The following is a 16091-nucleotide window of genomic DNA, read 5'->3' as shown; positions in this document are numbered from 1 at the left end:
CCTAAGTGGATGAGTGGATGAATGGGTGGGTAGATGGGTGGATGCATGGGTGGGTGGGTGGATGGGTGGACGGTTGAATGGATGGATGGATTGATGGATGGATGGGTGGATGAATGGATGGATGGACATGGGTGAATGAGGGGTGGGTGGATGGATAGACGGATGGATGGATGGGTGAGTGGATGGAAGGATGAGTGGGTGGATTATGGATGAAGAGATGGATGGATGATTGGGTGAGTGGATGGGTGGGTGGATGGGTGGAGGATGGATGGGGAGGAATGAGTGGACCTCTGACAGGTGGAAGGATAGCAGATGAATGATTGTGGATGGATGGGTGGAGCATGAATGGGTGGACGAATGGATTGCAGGACCCTAGAAAGTCAGTGCCCCTTATTTGGGGCCAGGGGAATGACTACCATTGACTCCTGTGTCCCCTCTGTTCCTGCTGACCTAAATGGCTACAGACTGACCAAGACTGGCGAGAGGGTGGCCAGGCCAGATTGGCTGAGTTAGAGGGTGAGTCAGTGCTGGTCTCTGCCCCAGATTTCACAGCCCAGCCCTGCCTCCCTGGCTGGAGGCTCAGGCCGTGAGAGCAAGGCCCAGGGGATACCCCAGAGCAGACAGGCCAACCCTGCCCCAATCCAAGTGGTACCAAGGTCCCCAGCCTGGGGAGAGGGACAGAGGGAGGGCCCAGGCTGGGCCTCTCTACTGAGCCAGGGGAAGGTAAGGACTCGAAAGGCAGAGGCAGGAGAGAAGACAGACACAGCTCAGGGTGGACCTGGTGATGCACAACACGCACACACGTGCACACACACGGTATGCTGGCTGTCACCCACAGCCACCAGCCTGTTCTGAGGGGACCCACCACCATTGCTGGAGCAGGAGACAGGGTGGGCCGTGCCCACTTCACAGAAGGCAGCGAGGGGCTCTTTCTGGAGCTGAATCCCTCGACCTGGAGCCCACTCACTCCTCCACAAACGCCAGAGTCCTTTAAGGCTGCCCTGCCAGCATCGCTGTCCCCCGGGGGACCCCTCGTCAGTGGTCAAAGGTCACCACTTGGTTTGCTCCCCGCTCACCCGCAGAGCTGTGCTGAGCCCCGCGCCCTACACCTCCGGCACCTTGAGGAAGGAGACTGGAGCCGTGCGCAGAGGACCAGCCAGCCACCAAATAGGGTGTCACAAGGTCGTCCCCTCCCCAGAGCCTGGGGAGGACCTCTCAGAGGAGGCGGTTTTGAGCCTGGAACCCTGGAGGCCAGTGGGGGAGAAGGGCGCAGCCCGCACAGAGACTGCACCAAGGGCTGGCGGGCGGGAGCTACAGCAAGGTGCGGCACTTGCTGGTGCGAATGCGAGGTGGCCCGGCCACAGTGGGTGGCTCGGTGGCTTCTCCCACAGCTGAAAATGCTCTCGCCACACAACGGGGCAGCTGGACCTTGGGGTTTACCCAGTGTGGCTGAAAACCCAAGTCACGAAAACCCGCGTGTGGACGTTCAGAGCAGCTTTCTCTGTGATTGGCCAAAGGCAGGATTCACCAAGATGTCCCCGAGCCAGCGGATGGATGACCTGGGGCACGTCCAGCCGTGGAATAGCAGTCAGGGCTGGCAATAAACGGGCTGTGGAGCCACAGACACCTGGGGAGGGACCTCAAGTGGACGTCACAAAAGGAAAGAAGCCAATTTGGAAATGCTGCGGTCACGACTCCAGCTGCAGGGCGCCAGGGACGGGAGGGATCCCGAGACAGTGAGTGAGCAGGGGCTGCCCGGCCCGGGGCAGAGCACCAACAGGCGCAGCCTCGGGGTGACAGTGAGTGTCAATGTAGGTCTACCCTCGGGGACAACGTACCACCCTGGTGGAGGGTGTGGGGAGCCGGAGAGGCTGTGGGACCACAGGAGACAGAAGCCAGAAGACAGCTCTGGGCAGGGGGAGCCCAGGGCCCAGAGCAGCGGGCGGCGGGGGTGGGGAGGAGCTGGGAGCAGGGGACAGAAGAGTCTCAGGGCTCCGCGGTGGGTGCAGACTGTGAGCACGGGAGCCATGAGGAGATGATTCCCTGCTAAGCTGCGGCTTTGTACGTCCATCCACACCAGGGAGCGTTCGCCCGAGAGACCGCAGTGGAGACGGACACAGTTCCCAGGTGTTCTAGATGTGGCTCAAGATGATCCTTTTAATGGTTCTTTTATGGACGGTTCTTTTAATCCTGCGTGAGGCTGCGCTGGGCCCCCGGGTAGATGCACTCACGTGTTCCTTCCACTGTAAAAATAGGACACGTGACTGGATATTTGGAAAACCAAAAAACAAAAGCAAAACCAGAAAACGTTCCACAGGCGGCAATCCAGGGTGACCCGGGCAGCACCTGGCTGCGCCGCTTGGCCCTCTGCATTCACATCATCTGGTATTTTGAATATATATATTTTTTAGTTGATGTGATCCCAGAGGCATTTCGTCTAAAGCTTGGTGGGTGTCTCCTGCTGCGGCTTGGTCACACTCCAGAGACGGGGTGTTTGCTGGTCCCCCAATGCACCTTCGACAATGCACAGCTTCTGCTACTCCAAACAATGCTCTGCACATTTTCCTAAATGTCACAAGACCCTTCTTGTGGGTTCCCAGAGCAGGGGTCGGTCAGCCGGTCCCTCCTGGGGTGTGAGGCCTTGCCAGCCTCCCCAAGTGGGGGAATCGCGCCCCCACCAGAGGCGTCCGCCCTCAGGGCCTGCCGTCCTATCTGCACCTTCCTGATGCTGTAGACTTGGGAGCTGGGGCATCTCTCTGCCCACAGGATAAGCCGTTGTCCCTGTGTCCCTTGGCAGGGTTCCTGCCACCTCTGGATGGTAACCTCCAAGCTTGGCTGGGGCTGGAGTGCTGTTCAGTCCTGGGGCCCCAAACTTAACCCCAGCCCCAGCCCCTGGACTTTGGCCAGTGGCTTCCTCATCTATAAATGGGGACACAAGGGTCACAACAGATGACACGTGGACAGTGGGCAGTTGGTGACTGGCCCCCATGTCACCCTGTCTCACAGCCTGTGTGCCCAGCCAGCCTGTGGGCAGGGCACTCAGAAGCCCATGCTCTCCCTGGGCGAGCCCCTGCCTCCTCCTGGGACGGCAGCAGACAGACACCTGGGCTCTGGACCTCGTCAGCACTCGCTTCTCCCTCGTTAGGCAGCAGGAGTTTCCAGTTAACGAGGGAACCTTTCACTCCCCTCCACAGCCACGCACTTGGAGGCTGGGAGGCCTCGGGTCGTGACCAGGTCCACGTGTCCTGGGGAGGCCAAGGCCTCATCGGGGACACCCAGCTTTGCTTCCAGATGGGCTGGGACGCCACTCGGGGGGAGGGCAAGGGCCGTTGTGCAGCAGGCCAGCAGGGACCTGTCGGGAGCTTCCCCCGCCCTGGCTGGGAGCAGGGGTCGCAGGGTGGCCGCAGCTCGTCCCTGCACTCGCCCCTTGGCTGGCTCAACACCCCTGCTGTCCGCACAGGCTGAGGGCAGGGCTGGGCCTGGGGACGGGAGCTCAGTCACACGGCCCCGTCGCCAAGTTCCTGTCGGCTCTAGAGACAACGCTGGGAATGCGCCATGCAAGAGGCACTTCCTGAGCTCTGACTGGTCACTAGCTGTGCCAGGAGGCTGGCATCACAGACTGTGAGCAGGGAGTGACTCTGTCCCAGGCCCTTGCTGGCCACGGCAACCAGAAGCCCAGCGAGGACCAGGGCCCATCCAGGGCCACCCGAGCCACAGCAGGGGCAGAGCCAGGGTCTGGGTGCCCAGCCTCTAGCTCACCCAGGGCTCCACAGCAGCCGGCGGGGAGGCCAGGACGTCCCCCAGGACCACACACAAAGGGCTCCTGGGCCTCGGGGTAGGGTCAGCTGGGAAATGGGCACAGGGCCTGTCCTGCAGGTCGCAGGGTGAGTTCCACAGGCAGCCAGCACGGGATGCAGCTGTGGGAAGTCACAGCCGGTCACCTCCACAGCCTGTCCTTTCGTGGGAGCTGGGGGTGGGGGCCACTGCTGCAGCTAGCCCTGTGTCCTCTCCTGTGGAGCAGGAATGTGAGTCCTGACGCAGAGGCTCAGGTTAGAGACCAGGGGTCCAAGCGGAATGCAACGGGCTAATGAAATTTTCCTCTAAAACTGGGGTGACTGGGGTGCAGGACCTGGAGCAGAGTCAGCTCCGCTCGCCTGCCAAGGGGGACCATGGTCAATACCTGGACAATCAACAAAGTCCGGCAAATGAGTGAATGAGATCAGGGCAGGGTCCCCACCCTCACATCCAGTGCCAGGTTGTCCCATTTCATAGCTAAGGACAGTGAGGCTCAGAGAGGCCGGGCCTCCTGGAGACCCAGAGAACACAGTCAGCCCTCCAGGTCAGCTGTCGCCTCCCAACCCCGGGGACACGTGGCCAGGAACCACCATCTGTTCCCAGCCACCACCGTCTGCTCCAGTCGGTCAAACAGCCAGGGCCACAGTGAGGTGGCAGACGGTGGGTACAGAGGGCAGGAGAGGTCCTGGGTGGGCTGTGCACTTGCGGCTGGCCCAGAGGGCAAGAGGGAGATCTGCAGGAGGAAGAGGGTGGACAGTCTGTATGCCAAGTCCAGCTTTCAAAGAAATGGAGGCAGAGCTGCCAGGGTCTCTTCCTAGCCAAGTCCTGTGTATCCTGGATCCACCTTCCCGCCTGTCCCAAACTGAGGCATCGGTGCTGTGGGGAGCCACCCCTCCAGGCCAGATGAGGCCCGGGTGTGGGGAAGCTCTTTGACCCAACCCACAAGAAGAGCCAGTGTCCTCTGGGAGAGTGAGCCCTCCATCTGCAGAAGCAGTCACGCTGCCCAGCCACCAAGGAGCCAGGGAGGGACCTCAAAGGGGAGGGAGGTAGCAAAGGGGGCATGCAGAGGCCCTGTGGACAGGGGGCACACAGAGCCCAGAGCCCCAAGTCCTCCAAACAGCCCTGGGGCAGGTACCTGAGGCCCTCCAGGCACTGGACACCAGTGATGAGTGCTGAGCCGTTGACCAGGGGGACCGGGCACTGTGCAGACAGGAGCTTTGCTCTCATGACCTGGCGTGGTCTCAGCAGCCTGCCGAGTAGTCCTTATGCCCACCCAACGGATGAGGAGACTGGGGATCAGATGCTGAGGGATGCACCCAAACCCCAGCTCCCTGGGGCCTCAGAACAGGAGATCCGAGACCCGCCCCCCTGTGCAGGCAAGAATCTGCCCCCCACAAGGGCCGGGTCCCACTCTGCCTCCTTGCCTGGCTTCCAAGAAAGCACTTCCCCGCCTCCGGCTGCTTACGACTTCACGCTGATCCTTTCAACAAGCTCCAATCAAAACGGTCACTGAAGGACCCTCCTCCTTCCTGAATCGCTGGCCCAGGCCACAGTTGAGTCAGGTCAGGGAGAGAGGACGCTCTGGGGAGGAGGCGGGGCCTGAGAAGAGGCTGCTGGACGGGGCCAGGGCCAAGCGCGCGGCTCCTCATGCAAACCTGGCACCTCGCGAGGGCTCCGGGCCTGTGGGCAGGACTGTCGTCCCATGTTACAGCCAGGACGAGCGAGGCCCACAGAGGTCAGCCAGCCTGGAGACCCAGAGGACACCAGTCAGCCCTCGGGCCCAGGTGCTGCCTCCTGGCTGCGGGCCCATGGCCAGGGGCCTCCATCTGCTGGGCACCCAGCTTCCACCCGTGAACCCTGCAGCTTCTGTGCTCCCATTTCCCAGATGTGGTGACTGAGGTTCGCAGAGGCAGCACCAGAGCTCGAGGCTCCTGACCGTGAAACACTTGTTCTTTGCAAAGGGCTCACTCCTGTGTGACTGTTCTATCTGCACCTTGAACATTTGCCAGAGTAAGTCACGTCCACCAGCCGGTCTCCCCAGACAGCAGCTCTGTGGAGCCGGTGAGAGGGGAGGGGAGGGCTCTGGTAGGACTGGCTCCAGAGCAGGCATCCTTTCTGCCCCAATGAGGTTTAAAGGAAAACCCAAAACAGCAGTGGGTCAGAAGGAGGCCATGAGCTAAATCATGGCCCCTGGAGCTCTGAAGTCCAGGGCTGGGGAAGGGAGCAGAGGGCTCTGAGGTCCATCCGAGTGCAGGACAACTTCTCCTACTCATGAGACATAGGGAGGACGCCAGCCTTCCCTAGGCCTCCAGCTTGGTGGTCTCCCTGGGCTTCCCCCGACGCCCACACACACCTGGAGGCAGATCCCAGCCCTCCCTCCTCCCCACCCCTCCCTCCTCCCCACCCCTCCCTCCTCCCCACCCCTCCCTCCTCCCCACCCCAGCTCACCTGCATGAAGAGTGGAGAGTCTCACTAAGGCTTTATTGCTGGCCCTGGCAGGGACTCTGCCTGGCCACCACCCAGCCCACCCCATACTGCACCCGTCCCCAGCGCTCTCCCCATCCCTTCCTTGGCAGAGCCTCGCCCGGACACCGTTTTCCTCCCCAGTGACAGGCTTTCTGCCTCTGCTCTTTCCTCTCAGCCCCATAATCCTCACACCCTTGTCCTCATGAGCCATGTGCTCAGCTGTGCGTCCTGTACCCACTACGGACTGGGAAGTGTCTTGCAAGCTACCAGGTGAGCCTGGCACCGTTCCACAAATGCCGACAGACGCCATGAGGCTCCTGGGGCAGACACAAAGGACAGTTAATGACTCATGACAGGAATCAAAACATGACCATTTTGGCACGTCAGTGTCCCAAGGGCAACACAACCAGGGCCAGGCGGGACCTTGTGCTGCAGACAAGAGAGGAACCCTGAACTGAGAGAGCCTGAACTCTTACAGGAGGCAGCAAGAGTGCCTGCCATTTGCTGTGGAGGGAGAGTGGCTCTCAATTTCCAGGCTGTTCCATTGTAGCATACCAACTAGCACCCTCCAGAGCCTTCCATCCATCCGGAACCTATGAATGTTGCCTTTGTTTGGAAACCGAGTCTTTGCAGATATAACATCAAATCAAGATGCATGACGGGGGGGGGGGGTCCTTAATTCAATATGACTGCCGCCATTATAAGAGGGGAAATGGACAGAGAAGAAAGAGGTCACGTGACAATGGAGGCAGCGGTTGGAGTAACACTGCAGCACACCCAGGCAGCTCAAGGACTGCAGAGGCTGGAAGAGACCAGGACGGATCCTCCCTTGGGGCCATCAGAGCATGGCCATGACCACTCCTCCACCTCAGACTTCTGGCCTCCAGAACCATGATGCGTTCCTGTTGTTTGAAGCCCCTGGTTTGTGGTCATTTACTATTGCAGCCCTAGAAACAGAGTTCATCATTATACAAAATCCTTGAAAAGACAGTCTAGGTCAAAGGGCAACTGGGGCCTCGTTCACAACTGACACAGAAACCGGGAAGGCTGTGGAGCGTCCTCCCCAACACTCCCAGTGACCACACATCAGGACTGAAGCCTCAGCGGTGTGCTGTCCTCCCCCTCCCTGTCTATTATGACTTTATCTTGTCTTTTGGGGACCTCACCCTTGCTGCGAATGGCTCATCATGCCATCCCCACCCCCATAAGGGAGATTCTAATACGATCTATCATTGCCCCATAATGGACTTCCACCCAAGATGGTTTGGAAAAAGGGAAGCACATATTTAAAAACTTAAAAAGCTGGAATATCAGGCTGGGTAGTGGCTCCGTGGTGGAGCACTTACCTAGCACATGTAAAGCACTGGGTTCTATTCTTAGCACCACATAAAAAGATGTATTTTTTAAAAAAAGGTGGAATATCTAGGCCCCACCCTACAGCTGACATTGGATAGCGGGTGAAGGGCTTGTCAAGGCCAAGAGCAAGTTGGAAGCAGTTGGTCAGTGCGAACTCCTGTCCCCCTGAGAGCTGCCTTCTGTGTAGGTCACCAGTCTCTACCAAAGTAGGGTCAGATCAGAAGACAGAGAGATCACAGGGTGGGCTCAGCTGTTGGACGCAGAGAACTGGAGCGTGGCTGAGGCCAACCAGGGGCACAGCCTACATGGTGGAGGCACAGAGCACATGTTTAACAAGCAGCAGCCTCTGACCACCTCCACCCTTGTCCCCTCTCTGCCTGCAGAAAACTTCACCCCATCGTAGCTCCCAGGCCTCACGTCCACATCAGCAGGTTTCCATCATAGTCTCAAGTGCCATCAGGCCAACATGTGGTCTTAGAAAGCCCGCTGAAACGTGGCCCCCTACTCAACTGCCAGGGCAGGGCTTTCTCTGTTCTACTCCCCAGACCAGCAGGTGCAGCACGAGGTGTTGACAGGACACTTGTGCCAGGTCAGGGCCTGCTGTTCTGCTCAGCCAGCACGTTTATGCCCTATGCACCTGCCAAGGCTCTGTGGTCACGGCACAATTCAATCCTGGTGGCAAATGTTCAAAGTACATTACATTAGTTTATTTATATGTAAGGAGCCCAGAGCTCAGAGAGTCAGGTCTGCAGCTGGAATGTGACCATGCAGGTAAAAAGAGGAAGGAAGGAAGGGGGGGGGAAGGAAGGAAGGAAGGAAGGAAGGATAGGAGGGAGGGAGGGAAGGAGGGAGTGAGGGAAGGAGGGAAGGAGGGAAGGAGGGAAGGAAGGCTGGCTCAGAACACCCTTTGAAAGGAGCAAAGGCACTCTAGCACATTAGCGGAGTCTGTAAGCATTTATGCTTTTCATTGCCTTGAGCAATTCTACAACTTGGTAAGTTGCAGGAAACTCATAATTCAGCAAAGATTCTATCCATAGAGGCTCAAATGAATTTCCTCTAGTGTAAGGGAAAGGGCTCTCTCCTCCATGGAAAGAGGCAGTTTTGCATCTCTGAACAGGTTCATTTCAGCTTCCCTAGTTGCTTATATAAGTGTCTGTTCCTTGGCTCTTCCTTTTAAGGGACTGTAACATCTTACTGGTCCCCTCATCAATTGATGAATTTTAAAAGAAATCTTTGTTACAGATTCATTTTTTGGCACTGGCGAGTCATGAGTTTATCCTTCAAAAACTGTATCATTTAACCTGGGAATGTGTCCTGTGTAGATCTGGCTGAGTTTAAGCCCAGATACTTCTCATACTTCAAGAGCACATCAGATCCACCCCCAACCTTCCGACAGAGGATCTACATGTGTACTAACGTCCTGGGTGAGGTGTATCGCTCTGTAAGCCCCTTCCCGGAGCTGACCTGCCTCGTCCTGCTCTCTTGTCTGAGATATAGCAGAGGCAGGGGTATTGCAAAAGAAAATGAAAATCTAAAGCAAAAAAGGGAACACTCAGGCTGCCCTCGCGCCTCACAAGGGCTGTTTACAGGTGAGTGTTGGGACCAACACATCCATCAATAAGCACAGAAGACGTGCTGAGAAGATTATCCTTGTCTCGAGTTTGATTTGGGGTTTGAGCTGGTTGTTGGCTTGATTTTGTTTTTGCACTCACTTATTCTTTTTTCAGAAAGTGCGCCTGGAATCCAATTTTCTGGGACAAGAGTCTGCAGCATCGACATACACCATAAACATGAAGACAACCGGAGCCCCCCACAATTGCAGGAGGAAACAGGTCACAGCATAATTCTGAGCCAGTTTGCCGCATGATGAAGAGAAATGTGGTTTCCTGTCCTACCAGTCCTTTTGCTCCTGACATGGGGTTGAGAAATCCCTGCAGGCAGCAGGAAGAGAGGACACAGAGGTGGGCGATGGCCTGAGGTAATACAGGACTGTCCTGGGGCTGGTGGTGGGATGGGACAGTCACCAAGGGATGCCAGCACCAGGTACAAGGGGGCCTTACAGGCCAGTCACAGAGGCAGGCTTTATGCTGGGGGCAATGGAAGTGGCCGATAGACCTTGAGCTTGGGAGGGATGGCGCCCGGAGGAGTTGAGGTTGGAAAGAGAAGGGGCGTGAGGAGATAAGGAAGGTTCTGGAAAGAATGTGAACTGGACTGAGTCAAGGCAGAGGCCTGGGGCTGAGAGCTGGCCATGCTGTAAACGCTGGTGAGAAATGTCTCCCCCGGGTAGGACACAGAAGGAAAATATGGATAGGGATTAAATGGCAGGTTCCCAGGGCTGATCAGAGGAGTGGGCGTGAGGAAGCCGGGTCAGCGGGCTCCAGGGAGGGCTGAGCAGACAGCCCCAGCAGCTGCCATTTCTGGGGTACGTGCTGGGCCTGTGCAGGAGGCAGGAGCAGAGGGTGAAGAGGATTTGCAGGGCTGCTGCAGGGGGGCTGGGTGGGGGCCGTGGCCCAGGAGAGCCCCGAGGGTAAAGCCAAAGTGCTCAGCCCATGAGCCCCCCTTACCAACCTACCCCCAGCTTTTGCTGAAAAGCCACATGGGAATGGGGAGAGGAGGGTCCAGCACAGTTCAGGAGGTTCATGGTGCTTGGATTCCAGGAATCTGCTGAGCCGAGTCTGAAGGTGAATTGTGTTGACCTGAGCAGCCCGTGCTCGGTCCTCCCATCCCCCTGGACCCAGGGAAGAGCTCAGCCCCTGCCCTGGCAGTGGCCCTGGACGGGAGGGCCGGCTGGCTGGAGGGGAGCCCGATCCAAGGAGGCAGTGGCTGAAAGTGGGTGTTACACCCTTCCTTAATGAATAACAGGGACCCTGAGCGATGGCCACACTCCGCGTTTCCCTGGGAGTGCAGCCATGAGTTAGGAGCCGACAGAGAGCAGGGAACCGCGACCTCGACCAGGAGAAGAAACAGGCGATAGAAATAGACCCACACATGACCAGACCGAGATCATCCTACAGGGACCTTAAAATGACTCCTACAAACACACTGAACTCTTTACTGTACCCCCCAAATGACACTGTGGATAACAATTGGAGGAATTTCATGAAAAAAATAAAACCTCTAAATCTCTTCTCTGCAGAAGAATGTGGCACAGGGAAGCAGCTCACATGGTGATCAGCAAGCAGAGACAGAGAGAGATTTAATTCCATTAAATCCCTTCCGTACCATAGATAATAAAAACAAACATTATGGATGTAGGGACACGCGAGCCAGATGCAGGTTGGCTAACCTAGATTACTATGTTTGCCAAACAGACTATCGAAGCCACAAACAGTCACGGCTGTGCGGGGAAAAAGCCGACTTCTTCTGTAAGTCATAGGGATGTGCGCATACAGGGGCTACCTGGTGGAACCCAAACCTCCGCCGGTTCTCAGACCATTGCCCCCTTGCTAAAATAACAGGTACTGAGGTACCCCTCCACCCACTCACTCCTCTCTTCTCCTGTCAATGCCCACACTGGGTCCCACCAGGTCCTCTTACCAGCTAACCCAAAGCTCAAACCAGCTGAGGAGAGCCCTCAGACCCCTATCCAAGATGTAATAAAAATGGCCTTTAAAGTTACTTTGTCATCACTAAAAACAGGTTACTAAAAATTTAAAGTCCCTCACAGGCTTTTTAAGATACTCACTCCAGTCTTCCCCTCTGCTCTACCTCTTCTACTACTCAAGTTTTTGTTGCTAAAAAAATCCCAAAGCCCTTTCCCATTATTCTTTTACATCTCTCCTTCCTCATTCTCAGATCCACGGAGCTGCTCTCAGCACCGCCTTCCCCGTCTTCCCCCTCTGTACCAGGCCCACAGAAAAGTCTTAACTGACCTGCTCACTTAGACTCTAGGACCTTGGAGAAGGCCTATAGCCTACTTATCTAAAAAGCTGGACCCAATGGCTAATGGATGGCCCCATTGCCTAAAAACTATAACAGCGGCGGCCCTACTAATCAAGGATGCTGATAAGTTAACGCTGGGGTAGAAGCTAACCGTTATAGCCCCCCATGCCCTAGAGAGCATCATCCGCCAGCCACCAGACAGATGGCTATCAAACTCTAGAATAACACACTATCAGAGCCTGTTGCTTGACAAGGACAGAATAATACTGGGACCCCCCCGCCCCGCTTAACCCGGCTACACTACTACCTGAACAATCATCAGAACCCGTCACTCATGACTGTCAACATATACTGGCAGAAGAAACCAGTATACGACGGGATTTCAAAGATCAGCCACTGCCCCACCCTAAGGTCATATGGATCACTGATGGCAGCAGCTTTCTCCAGGACGATACATTTTCAGGATGGATTGAAGCCTTCCCCACAAAACAAAAGAAACGACACAAATGGTGGTCAAAAAGATCCTAAAAGATATTTTTCCAAGATACGGCCTGCCTAAGGTAATAGGATCTGATAATGGACCATCGTTCATGACCCAAATAAGTCAGGGGTTAACCAGGACCCTGGGGATTAATTGAAAAGAGAGAGAGGGAGAGATCTCCACTTGCCCAATGTAAACATACACCCCAAAGCCCCACTCCTCCAGCCACACCCACCTGCCTTCAGTTATCCCTCACTTAATCCCATCAGGTGGTTGATTTGCTGATTGGGTTAAGGCCCTCGTAACCTGAATCTTCTTGCCTCATCTTGACACCCAAAGCCGGGGGCCAGGTCAGACTCCCACCTTCGGGACTAAGAGACAATAAATTTGTATTGCTTTGAGTTTCTTATAGCAAAGATAGGAAATGTCGTGGTCCATGACTAGACACTCAGGTCACTCCATGAAACAACCACACAGAGACAGAGAAATACCTTTTTCTTTGGGTCCTGTGACGGCTCCTCTGACCTTAGGGGTCTGTAGAAAGAGAGGGGGGCACATGCTGAACCCTTTTAATGGGAAGAAGCCATTCAAATGAGGCCAGGGGTAGGATTACAAGGGAACAGGTGAGTGCAGCTCGACCTCTCTGGGTGCCGGCTACTCCCAGGGCCACCCCCAGGGCCATACCTGATTATCCAAACGAGGGAGAAGCCCCAGACTACAGTGATCCTTCAGATCCCCGTGATGCGTCAGGACTTAAAGGTGCGTGCATTTGCAGTGGCTCCCCACAAGGAAAATGATGTTTTAAAAAGGTCAACAAAACCAAGAGCTGGTTATTTGGTTCTTTGAAAAATTTAGCCAAATAGCTAATTCCCTAGTAAGACTAACCAGAGAGGGAGAAAAAGAGAGAGAACACAAATGACCAGTACCAGGCAAGAAAGAGGGACATCATTACAGGTCCTACAGACACTGAAACTCAAGGGGACGTTATGAAAAACTCCACACCAATGCACCCGACAATTTTCATGAAACTGATAAATTCCTTGAAAAACATTATTTACCAAATCTGACAGAGGGGGGAAAAAAAGAAAGAAAGAAACCCAGAAAATCTAAAGTGTCTCATACCTACTAAAGACGTTTGAATTTGTAATTAAAACTTCCACACAAAGAAAATCCCAGGTTCTGATGCCCTGGCTGGTGAATTCTACCAAACATTTAAGGAAGAAATAACACGGGTCTCATGGAAACCTCGTCAGAAAGTAAAGGGGGTGGGACACATCCCAATTTCTTGGCCAGAATCACCATGATATTGAAACTAAAGGAAAGAGTGGAAGGAGGGAGGGAGGGAGGGCGGGAGGAGGAAAGGGGACAGCGTTCCCCATGAACGTGGCTGTGAGCGTCCACCCAACTGTAGCCTCTGGAATCCAGCAAGGTCGCCAGAAGGTGACAGATCCTGACCAGTGGCTTTCCCCAGGAACGCCAGGTTGGTTCAAATTCAGAACCAATTAGTGAGGTTCATTCCATTCATAGAATGAAGAATTCAAAAATATGATTTCAATAGATGCAAAAAATTGTTTTTAATCTTTCAGCAAATTAAGAACAGAAGGGGGGCTGGGAGGTAGTTCAGTGGGTAGGGTGCCTGCCTGGCAGGCACAAGGCCCTGGGTGCCATCCCCAGCACCACTGGTAAAGAAACCCCACGAAAATTCAAAGCTCACGTCACAGTGAAGGTGGGACACCAAGACTCCCCCAGAGGACGGGGAACAAGACCCGAACGTCAGCCCGCCCCACCTCCAATCAGCTGCGTCCTGGGGTCCCACCAGTCTCTGTGCCCACTGCACCACTGTCCATGTGGAAAACCCAAGGAATCTGCAAAACACCACCCGGGGCCTGGCTCGGATTGGATGGAGGGAGGCCCTGGAAGCTGAAGTGGGTGGGGCTGCAGGACGTCCACCTGAGGACGCCCAGTTACTTTAAGGCAAGCTCCTGGTTTCCTGCAGAGGCCAGGCCTGTCCTAGGAGCAGTGCCTGGAGACAGCTGGTGGCGGCACTGCCAGGCTGCCGGCCTCAGGGTGATCCCGGTCCCTGACTTGGGGGGTGTGGCTGAGGCAGGGGCTGCCTGCCAGGTTCTCAGGGTGCACACGGTGGGGGAGGGGTGCAGGCTGTGAGGGACAGGCCTCAGCCCAGGCTCCCAGGGTGGGGGAGGAGCGGTTGCCCAGCCAGAGCTGTTCCCATGGGGAGCGGTGACTTGCCCCAAGGGGAGGGTCCCAGGAAGCTGAATCTGGCCCACGTGGCCTGCAGGCTGGCTCCTGCCCAGGGCCCCCTCTCAGACTCTGCTGTGGTGGCCAAGGTCCTCGCAGGCAGCACCGTGCTCCCAGCACCTGACCAAAGACGGCCAGAGGAGCTGGGGAGTCCCATGCCTGGAAAGTGCTCTTTGTGGGGGCTTCTACTGAACCCCAGGAGGACAAGGGGGACCTATTCAGTATTATAGTCTTTGTCACTCCATGTGGCCCCATTGACTCCCAGGCCTGGCAGCTCCCCGGGTGGCTCTGACCCCATCTGCCCCCAACCCCAAACTCAGCTTCTCTGGGGCAGATGAGGCATGTGGTCAGTGCCCCTCAGACTGTACCAGAAACTTCGTCCCCTGCGTCCCCTGGGCCCATGGCCTGGGCCAGCCCTGAAGACCGAGGAAGCTGGATTTCGGCCCGTCTGGGAGCCGGAGCAGAGGACTTGGCACTGGAGCCCGAGCAGGGTGGGGGCCGGAGGCTGGCGCTCTCTGCACGGCCCCCGCCCCTCCAGCCAGCCTGGAGGATAGTCTCTGCGTGGTGGGTCGCCTCCCCTGCCAGCTGGCTGGGCCGAGTCCTCAGGAAACCACAGAGACAGGGAGCCGTCAGCTGGGTCAGCTGGCCGTATCAGCGGCCTCCTGCTTCTTTCCTGCTCTCTCCCTCTCAGTTTGAGAGTCTGACGGAGGAGGCTGCCACTTGGTGGCCTGGTACAGGCTGCCCATAGCCACAGCCCTTCCCCAGAGCCTGCCATGAGCAGCCCTGGGGTGGACAGGTCAGCTCACACGGCTGACTGCAGCGAGATCCAGTGGTCCGAGGGAAGGCAGGGGCTGGCCAGTGTGGGGAAGGGCTTTCTGGAGGCTGGGCTCTTGTCAGGATGGGGCTCAGCTGTGGTGGGTGAAGCAGCTGGGGTCACTAGTGTCAGCCAGGTGTGGGGGACATTTGTGGCTTAGACAATGCTCATGTTGCTGTCTGACTGAAAATGTGGTTACGAATGGTCTCATTTGGTCCTGACCCTCCAGCGTCCCATGGTGGCCTCATCTGGGACAGCACAGGTGTATGGGCTGGGCCATTCTGCACCGAGCTCCCAGGCTCTGGGGCCTGAGGGCTGGGGGCGGGGCAGAGGAGCAGCAGCTGGGGCAGCTGTCAGGAGCACAAGGAACCCTGAGGGCCGGGCACCTGCGGGGCGGGACCTTCCCGAGCTTCGAGGTTTGGTTGGGGTCAGAGGAAAGAGCCACTTGGTGTAAGCTCTTCAGGGGGTTCACTGTACAGTCCCCCATGTGGAGCTGGTAACTCCAGGGTCCAAGGTAGAAGCCCAGAACCTTCTAAGAGGCACAGCCCAGGAGGCAGCTCCCCCACCAGGCCCAGGCCTGGGAGAAACATAGGGTCCCCCGACCTGGCTGGAGCCCAGGTCCCTTCCAGCTCTACTTGCCCACCTGTGCCGGCACACAGGTGTGGAGCACAGGTGATATTTACACAACTCCACAAGGTCTGTCCACCCTTCATTAGAGGTTCCAAGCACCTGCTGTGTGTCCAGCCCTGCTGTACCCAGGGACACAGCTGCAAGCAAGCTCTCTGCTCTCAAGGACTTCCCCATGCCAGGAGGGAGGAGGGAGGAGGGAGGAGGGAGGACGAGGAGAGGGAGGAGAGGAAGGAGGGGAAGAGGAGGGAGGAGAGGGAGGAGGGAGGAGAGGGAGAGAGCACACGAAAGTGAGAAAGAGTGTGCATTCTGCTTACCAAGGACAAAAAAGTAACCCCAAAGTCACACCTCCCCATGGCCTATCTCCTCCAGCCACACTCTACCTGCCTACAGTTACTGCCCAATTAATCCATA

General features: G+C 56.5%; 2 long non-coding RNA genes across 2 annotated transcripts; one reads left to right on the top strand and one right to left on the bottom strand.

The window, feature by feature from the left end:
* Positions 1-2123: 2123 nt before the first annotated feature.
* On the bottom strand, positions 2124-5256 carry LOC125616796. Its single transcript, XR_007347547.1, has 2 exons — positions 4931-5256; positions 2124-2243 (listed from the first exon to the last, which is right to left on the bottom strand). It is a non-coding gene; the product is annotated as an uncharacterized LOC125616796 (long non-coding RNA).
* A 1183-nt stretch (positions 5257-6439) lies between these two features.
* On the top strand, positions 6440-13150 carry LOC125616795. Its single transcript, XR_007347546.1, has 3 exons — positions 6440-8388; positions 9345-9595; positions 10480-13150. It is a non-coding gene; the product is annotated as an uncharacterized LOC125616795 (long non-coding RNA).
* The last annotated feature ends 2941 nt before the right edge of the window (positions 13151-16091 follow it).

This window comes from Marmota marmota, unplaced genomic scaffold (assembly GCF_001458135.2).
Source record: "Marmota marmota marmota unplaced genomic scaffold, marMar, whole genome shotgun sequence".
Classification (NCBI taxonomy): domain Eukaryota; kingdom Metazoa; phylum Chordata; class Mammalia; order Rodentia; family Sciuridae; genus Marmota; species Marmota marmota.
Note: the sequence above shows the minus strand (reverse complement) of the source record. Positions and strands in the feature narration are given on the sequence as shown.